This window comes from Nicotiana tabacum, chromosome 8, assembly GCF_000715075.1.
Source record: "Nicotiana tabacum cultivar K326 chromosome 8, ASM71507v2, whole genome shotgun sequence".
Lineage (NCBI taxonomy): Eukaryota > Viridiplantae > Streptophyta > Magnoliopsida > Solanales > Solanaceae > Nicotiana > Nicotiana tabacum.
Window position 1 is genome coordinate 78252580 of NC_134087.1, and position 6844 is coordinate 78259423.

General features: G+C 37.5%; 1 long non-coding RNA gene across 1 annotated transcript; it reads left to right on the top strand.

Moving 5' to 3' along the window:
• The first annotated feature begins 1471 nt into the window (after positions 1-1471).
• Positions 1472-4731, top strand: LOC107763127 (uncharacterized). Its single transcript, XR_001642950.2, has 2 exons — positions 1472-1939; positions 4382-4731. It is a non-coding gene; the product is annotated as an uncharacterized LOC107763127 (long non-coding RNA).
• Positions 4732-6844: the final 2113 nt, after the last annotated feature.

A 6844-nucleotide genomic window follows, 5' to 3' on the forward strand; every position in this document is an offset into this window, starting at 1 on the left:
GTTTCCATATCCCTAATAAGTGTTTAAAAATGTGTTTTGGGATATTTATATCGAAGTATGTGTTGAAGATTCAAGGGGGCGCTTTTTGTGGTCTCTTTCCATGGGTTTCAAGTGGCTTGACAACAGCTTGGAGAAGTAATGAGAATTTGACAAGATTGGCAGAAGACCAACAAAGCCTTCTTTTGGCTATAAGCTGTGATAATTTCTAATCTTCAATCTGCTAAAATCCCAGGGAAGGCTGTGATCATCTTTCTTTTCTTGTTTTCAGTTTCTCCAAGCTAACTTGTTTAGGACTAAGGTGTAGTTGTATATTCTGAGAAAGTTCTTAGGGACAATAGCGAAGCTAAATCTTATTTGTGTACTGGTGATTGAACCCAATGACATGTGCTGAAGTTGTTTGGCATGTCTAAGTTATTTTTTTTTATCTCGTTCCATAACTTTAGCTGATTTGGGTTTCGTTTGGCTTATGGCTATATGCTTTGATATATCTCTACAGATACGTTCTTACACTTTCCACTTAGATGTTAGTTGGCTCGTTTCTGTTGTTAATCATATAGAAATTTTTATGTTTTATGCCATTTTTCCATTGTTTATTTGTTCATGTTTAGTTTTGGTTTGTGCTGTTCACTCTTCCACTTTGTAGAATTTCTGTTACTTCTGACTGTCTTTGAATTACATGAATCAAATTAACATTTTAGAGTGTATTTGAATAGACATGAACCAAAATAGAATAGAGATGCCAATTGAGCGTACATTTTAGAAAAAATTCATTGCTGAATTTATCTGTGTTTTGTATTTGTTAAAAGAGTTTAAGTTATATACACCAATTACACAGTCAGAACATCATTATCACTTGCGGCAATTAGTAATTTTTCGATAGCTTCTACGCCAGCAGGGTGATGAACATCATTGGTATCAGATTGCTGACTTACATTTGATAACAACATACTTCAAGTGCTAATAGTTGAATTTTAAATCTAAAATTTGTACATATTTAAGTGTCAAATTGATAACCGTGGTGTCGGAATTTGCTTGCACGCACCTTAATTAATTTGTACCAAGTAATTTTGCCTACCAAGGAAATAAATCACTTATTAGTTTTTTATTTGTGCCTAGTTAAAATTTCAACCGAAAATTTTATGGTTTCAACCCATTTTATTGACAACTAGCAACACACTTAATTCCCTTTAAGCTTTAATTTCTTTTCTTTCCCATATTTGCCTGAAAATTTTAATTTTAACATTTTTCAATACACTTGTACTTCATACAAAGAGCTTGTTTGGATTGTCTTGTTTTAAGTGACTTTTAAGTCAAAATAGTTTTTAAGCCATAAGTTAGAAATTTTAGTTTTTGGCTTGTTTGTGTCATTTTAGCTTAAAAATAAGTGCTTAAAAATACTTTTTTACTTTATCCAAACATTACAAAATGACTTAAAAGCGATTTTGGCTTAAAAACACTTAAAACCGGGCAATCCAAACGGGCTCGAATACTAATTCTACAAGTCAATATCTTTTCACTATAATATTCCTAAAAACTGTATACCCATTGACCAATATGCCCTTTGATTCCAATCCCCAAAAGTTCTGCCCTATTTACACAGACGCTTCAACCAGAAAATAGCTTTGAGCATAGCTTTAGAAAAGAAAGAATGAGGCAACAGAGAGATTGGGATTTTCTGTAAAAGGGTGGTTTCCCCTCTATGTTATGCCTGTGATTTCTCCATTGAAAATCAACAGCCTTTTCAATTAGACAAAAAAACAAAAAAAAAATCATCCAAACAGACCCTTAATATATTCCTCTTTCTCTTCCTCCTCTTCTTGTGCTGCTGCTACTGAATACTTTATATAAAGGGGCCGTGATGATTACTTCTCCTTTCTGGGTTGTGTTCAATTCATGGCTATGAGAAAATATCCGACCTGTATCTTGGCGGGGCGACCCGGTAAGGCTTTTGTATAGCAAACTGGTGTCTGCAGCCATGGCGGCGTCGCCTTCTCTTTTGCTTTGAAAAAAAAAACAGCAAATCTGAGCCCTAAGGAAAGGCCCATGTAATAGTCTGTTTGGCCGTACTTCTAAAATCAGCTTATTTTGTAATAGCTTGTTTGGTCGTGCTTTTAAAATCAGCTTATTATATTTAAGAAAATAACCCTTATTTTTAGAGACCTCACAAGCCTGCAATTATGAAAAGGGAAAAGGTTAGCCCTGAAGAATTAAAGAAATGACACAAAAACAGTGAGTTTGGGATTTTCTTTGAAAGGGTGGTTGCCCCTCTCTGTTTCACCATTGATTTTCCTCCGTTATTTAAAAAAAAAAAAAAACAACAGCCCTTGTTTATGTCTTTATGACAAAAGCAGAAGCAGAAGAAGTGAGTTAAGTTATATATACTAACAGTCTCTCTACCTGCACAAGGTAGGGGTAGGGGTGTCAAACAGGCAGGCCGTGTCGGATATGGGACGGGTCGAAAATATAAAAATGGATAAATTATCCGATCCGGTCCATATTTAATACGGATAAAAAAGGGTTAACCGGCATATTATCCATGGCCTGTGTATATGATTACTTTTGGGAGAATTCCTAGTCTTCAAACTTGAGGAACCCCAATTTGAGGCTTTACAATGTAAAAGTTAAATCTAATAGTTATCCATTCGTTATCTATTTGGTTATCTATTTTTTAAGTGGATAATATAGTTCTTATCCATTTTGACCCGTTTTAAAAAAGTTCATTACCGATCCATATTTTAATGGATAATATGGGTATATAACTATTTTCTTTTATCCATTTTGCCACCACTAGTTAGGGGTAAGACTGCATACTCACTACCCTTCCCGGACCCGCTTGTGGATTACGCGGGGTTTGTTGTTGTTGCATACTGACATCTGTGTTTTTCCTCTGCGTGTTCTTTTATAGTATTGATAGAAGGTACATAAAGTGGCACTGATGATGTTTCTATATCTTGGCTAACTGATTTGGGCATTGAGATGACCCGACCTGTATCTTGGTGTGGCAACCCGGTATGACCTGTGATTGAGATCTCTCACATGCAACCGGTGTTTTTGCAGTCATGGCATGGTTGGCTTCTCTTTTGCCTTATCATAACACACATCTGAGCCCCATTTGCTTGAAACTACAAAAAACATAATCTTTTCCATGATTCAATGTTGGGATATGTCGAATTTGCGACCTTCTGCCGCAACTATTAGATTGCAAACCCAGTAACTCAAAATGAGTTGTAGAAATTCGAACTCGAATAAAGTTCAAGTCCTGAATCCGCCTCTGGAGGGATATGCATCTATCTGTCTGTACATTAACACCCTGTTTGGATGGTTGTTCTCATTGTATTGTATTGTATTGTATTGTTACCTCGAAAAGCTACACAACAAAAAATATGGAAAGGAAATTATAATGAGGCGATAAAAAAGACCTCAATGGTCGCTTAAGTTCAGGGGAAGGTGTATAACGGGGCTGTGATGATTTATTTTTTTCCGAGCTTCATGGAATCAGGAGTTGATAGGCCGTATCTTGGCGGGGCAGCCCGATAACGGGATTTGCAGCCATGGCGGTGCTTGAGATGGAGTTACAGATCTGAACCTCAAAATCTTTGTTATTATCATCTCTACTTGACCAGAAGGAAGAATGAGGCCAAGAGGGAGTTCTAGGACTGGTTGCCCCCTCTGTTTAGCCTATGATTTCTCCTTTAATAAAACCAACAGCCCTCTTTCCTCAAAGAAAACAAAGAAAGCAAACATATGGCGCCTTTGCGTTAGGCATTACTGGATTCTTAGTATGAGCTTAGTCCAAAACTTCCATACTTACATGAAATGTATGAAAGAGTCAACATTTTCTGAAAGAGGCAGTTATTGTACTGGGCATGGCATTGAGAAGATACTCTACCCGTATCTTGGCAAGGCGAACCAGTATGTCTTTTGCATGGCGAACTGGTATCTGCAGCCATGGCGGCGGCGCCTTCTCTTTTACTTTGTTCAAATACAGTAAATCGGAGCCCTCAATGCCCAAACATAGAGAAAGTCAGCTCACATAATGGGGCATCAATGAGAAATAGGATTTATTTATTTATTTATGCATTCGTTCAGTTTTGCTGGTAAACCCATGATTTCTTGCTGGAAGCAATTTACAGTGCTTAGTTCTTACTGTAAATCTAGCTTCGAGATATGCATGTTGTTGTTGATCTGCTGTTGTTGCTGCTGCTGCTACTACTACCGTTCTTTTGTTATCCCTGCTATGTGACTGTGTTAACACCCAAACAACGAGGGTCATACTAAAAATAAAGGTAGAAGTGAAAAATTTGAGGCAGTGATGATATGATTCTTGGCAAATGGCATTATTGATTTGCATTGAGATGGTATTAAACTCGTATCTTGGCAGGGCAATCTGGAGGAGATTGCAGCCATGGCGGTTTTGAGAAACTCAATGCCTGATCATTGTGAGATATGAGCCTCATATGAAAATAGCAAAAATCTCATTAGTTTAAGTCTGAGGCTGCTGTGAAAGCAGAGGGCTGTGGGGAGTTTCAATTGATGGTTTTGCCCCTCTCTGTCATTCTCTGATGCTGATGATCACTCAAATGAAAAAAATTTCTGATTCCAAAACCAGCCTTTTGGTGAAAATACATATAACCTTTCTATTTTCCTTTCTTGTTACGCCGAGGCTATGAAGATTTTGTTCTTCTGTGAAAGATGAAACAAGAGATTTCTATTGAGCTGTGTATTGGAAAATATTCCACTTCTTGGTGCTTCTTCTATGTCCTGTAAGGCTAACTGATGCTTGCAGCCATGGCGGTTTTACCAAAGTTTTTTTGGTTTCTGTCTGATGAAAGGCGAATCTGAGCCTACGCCATTACTTTGAGTTTGGTTTTTGCTTTTCGCTGCTCCTTGGTTTTACCCCATTAATTTGAGCTTACTCAAAAGCTTTCACTAATGACTCAGTCCTAATTCCTAACGAAAGAAAGAGAAATATATACAAGAAATAATTAATATTTACAGCTTTCAGGATAGTATAAAAAGAACTGTTATGGAGATGTAACAAAACAAAAGCTCAAGAAAACGAGAATGAGGCTTCAGAGAGTTTAGGATTTTCTGCTGAAAGAGTGGTTGCCTCTCTCTGTATTAGCCCATGATTTATCCACTACTGTAACAATCCCAACAACCCTGTAAAAATTTCATGGAATGGCCAGTTTTCATCTTGCTATTTAAGCTATATCCAGTTTTTCAAAGTATTAATTTGTAGTCAGTGTTGGTGAGTATGATTGACTGCTTGAAAGAGGCGATGATGATTTTTTTGTCAATCTTCTATTCCCTTCTGATCTTGTCAGTTGGGCATTTGAGATGATTCGACTCGTATCTTGGCAGGGCATGCCCCCAGATTTCTGGTGTTTTTTTGCAGCTATGGCGTTGTCGGATATCCTTTTACTTCAGTTATAACACGGATCTGAGCCTTAAAACCGTATATACCCAGTTGGACCGAAGCAGGGGTGATTTGCACAAATAGGATGCTTTGAGGCCACTATTTATATTTTGTTGCGTAAGTATTTCTGCAAGCAGAGAGCTGTGGGGTGTTTCAATGGGTGGTTTTGCCCCTCTGTCATTCTACGCTGCCAATGATCACTCAAATGAAAAACTTTTCCAATTACAAAACCACCCTTTTGGTGAAAATACATTTGACCTTTCTAGTTTCCTTTTCTTGTTACTCCCTCGGTTTCATTTTATGTGCAATGAGACTGAAAATTTTGTTCTTCTGTAGGATAAGAATCAGATATCTTTCTCTTACAACAACAGCAACATACCAGTGAAATCCCAGTGTAGTCTGGGTAGTGTGTACGCAGACGTTACGCCTGCCTACCTTGTGAAAATAGAGAGGTTGTTTCCGATAGAGTTGTAAAAATCAAAATTTGAGATTATCCATACTGTATCTTGGCGGGGCATGCCCCCAAATTTCTGGTGGTTTATGCCGCCATGGTGTCTTCGGATCGCTTTTTGCATCTGTCAAGTTGAAGTGTCTCGATGACAATTCATGACAAGTTTGAGTTGTTATCTATGTATTCTGCCTATCTGAAATAATAATAAAATATAATACAATACAACGGTAACAACCATCCAAACAAGCTGTTATTAGTCTATTTGGTTTAGAGACAAGTTATGTCAGTGGTGGTGAGTATGATTGATGGCTTGAATTCATTCCCTTTTGAGCTTATTAATCAGGCATTTGAGATTATCTGACCCGTATTTTGGCAGGGCATGCTTTAGGTTTCCCTTAGTGGTATTTGCAGTCATCGCGTTGTCAGACTCTTTTTGCTTGAGTTATAACATAGATCTGAGCCTCAAAAAGGAAGCACAAAAATGGTGATAATCTCGTTAGTTTAAGTTTAAGGTTGTGGTGAAAGCAGAGAGCTGTGGAGAGTTTCTATGGGTGGTTTTGCCCCTGTCTTTTTCTGCTGCCGATGATCTCTTAAATGAAAAATTTTCCAGTTGCAAAACCACCCTTTTGGTGAAATTTCAGTTAACCTCCCTCTTTTCCTTTTCTAGTAACTCCCTCCGCTTTATTTTATGTGTGATGAGGCATGAAGATCTTGTTCTTCTGTGGAAGATGAATCAGATGTATCTTTCTAATGAGCTGAAAAAATCTGTATCTTGGCGTGGCAGCTCAGGTGGGTGTTTGAGATATTTGGAAAAATTCCATTTTTTTGGTTTTTCTTATGTGTCTCACAAGAGTAACTGATGCTTGCAGCTATGGCTGCTTTTTCAAAGCTTTTTGGTTTTTGTCTGAGAAAAGGCGAATCTAAGCCTATTACATTGCCTTGATTTTGTTAAAAGAATGAGCTTTTGGACTCGG